At 47.7% G+C, this 2,106-nt stretch overlaps 1 pseudogene; it reads right to left on the bottom strand.

Moving 5' to 3' along the window:
• Nucleotides 1-2,004, bottom strand: part of LOC102476663 (histone-binding protein RBBP4 pseudogene) — a 14,224-nt pseudogene extending 12,220 nt beyond the window's left edge.
• Nucleotides 2,005-2,106: the final 102 nt, after the last annotated feature.

The raw sequence follows: 2,106 nt of genomic DNA, 5'->3' as shown, positions 1-2,106 counted from the left end.
CCGTGGGGGCACGGGGCCCCGGCGGGAGGGGGGGGGGGGGGGAGGCGCATGCGGCAGCAGCAGATGCTGCCGCCGGCTTAGCAGAGCCCCGGGGGGACACGCAGAGCCCGGAAGGGCCCGCGACGTCCCCAGGCCGGATCAAGGCTTGGCGCCCGGCGTAACTCCACTTCTCCTGCCCTTTTTTTTTTTGAGAGGTTTTTTGCTATAGGGCACGTGCGCTCGCCAGAAAGACAGAGAGACAGAAAGCGAGAAATCACCCCCCCTCTGCCCCAGGGGGATGGCCATGCAGCAATCCCTTCTCCTCCATTCTCCTCTCGGGATCTTGGGCACGCACGCACACGCGCCCGACGTGAGTTTAAGCCACCGGGTCCAGGACTCGAACCACGGTCAACTACGTTGGAGTCCAGCAACATACCCATTACGCTAACTGCTGGTCCCTAACAGGGTTTTAATAGCTAACAGAGAATACTCTGCACCCATGTAAGGGAGATTGGTTTGTGCCGATACAGAAATGATATATAATGGGGCATTTGGTTTAATTAACTAGTCCCTTTATTAAAGAGTAGCCATATTCACCACTCATAGATTATAGTAACAATGAAACACAAGCATAATATTAAGCTCCCCTAAATATAGCTTTTTGCTGCCTTGTCCCTCAACGTTGTCATTAACATCACAGTAATGGCAAAGCAAAGGCTGTTACAGTCTTGTATGATGAGGTAGAATAGAACTGACTGAGAATACAGACTGGTAATTATCTATTGCTAGTTAACAAATTACTCCAAAATACAGCAGCTAAAATGTAAATCCTTTAGTATCTCACAATTGCTGTGGGTCAGAAATCTGGGAGTGGCTTAGCTGGATGGTTCTGGCTCAAGGTCTTTCATGAGACTGAACCAAGGCTGTTAGTTCTGAGTGCAGTCATTTTTTTTTAAGAGAGGTTTTTACTATAGGGTGTGTGCACTCTCCGGAAAGACAGAGACAGAGAGACAGAAAGTGAGAAATCGCCCCCCAGGGGAAAGGCTATGCCACAATCTCTTCTCCTCTATTCTCGTCTCGGGATCTTGGGTATGCATGCACATGAGCCCGGCGTGAGCCTCTGGGTCCAGGACTCAAACCATGGTCAACTATGTGGGAGTCAGCGATATAACCATTATGCCAGCTGCTGGTTCCCATTCTGGCTGCAGTCATTTTAAAGTCATGCAAGCAGTTGTTGACCATCCTCAGTTCTCATGGGCTGTTGGCTGGAGGCCTGCGTTCCTCACTGTGGGGGCCTTTCCTTATGGCTGCTAGACACAGCAGCTGGCTTCCCCTGGAATGAGTGACCCAAAAAAGAGAGAAACAAGGTACCCAAGACAGAAGCCACATTCTAATCTCAGAAGTGACATGCCAACTTTTCTGCTATACGCTATTGGTCTCCCAGTCCAGCCTGGTATAATGTGTGAAGTCACCACACAAGGTGTGACTACCTGGGGCAGGATGAGACCTATTATGGAGGTTCGCTACCACACAGGCTCTGTAGTCAGATGCCAAGGTTTGAATGCTGAGCCCTGTGGACCACTTCACACCATCTGCCTCAGTTTATACATATATAAATGATAGCTATTACTTGTAAAATGTTGAATGAGTCGATTTTTCAAGTGGCGTAATTTCTTGCACATTAAGTCTTCATACACATATTATTCTCTAAATTAACTTAGGTATCTATAGTGCTCATTTTAAATCATTAGCTTATAATCATCTTTCTACCAGTTCCCAAATCATCTTTGCAACTGCAAAAACGCAGTTATAATATTTTCTGTATCTTAAATGTCATGTATCTTGTGAACCACAAGAGGGAGCCCATGTCATAAAGGAGCCCAGAAACATAAAGGAAGTGGCTTAGAATCCTTACTACCAAGAATGGTAAGGGTAATTCGTAAGATCTATTCCCATGAACAGACAGAGCTAACAGTACCCTGACATCCGCACCCTCTGCTCCTTCCTCCCACAGCCAGCCAGCATTGTTTCTAAGGACTCCTTGAGAAAACTTAAACAGGATACTCCCAAGAGCGAGAGGGTGGGGAGGGTTATCTTGGTAGGGAGTGACCCTGGGCTGGGAAAGAG

Source organism: Tupaia chinensis, unplaced genomic scaffold (genome assembly GCF_000334495.1).
Source record: "Tupaia chinensis unplaced genomic scaffold, TupChi_1.0 Scaffold150166_1, whole genome shotgun sequence".
Taxonomy (NCBI): domain Eukaryota; kingdom Metazoa; phylum Chordata; class Mammalia; order Scandentia; family Tupaiidae; genus Tupaia; species Tupaia belangeri.
The sequence above is the reverse complement of the archived record's forward strand: the minus strand, read 5'-3'. Positions and strand labels throughout refer to the sequence as shown.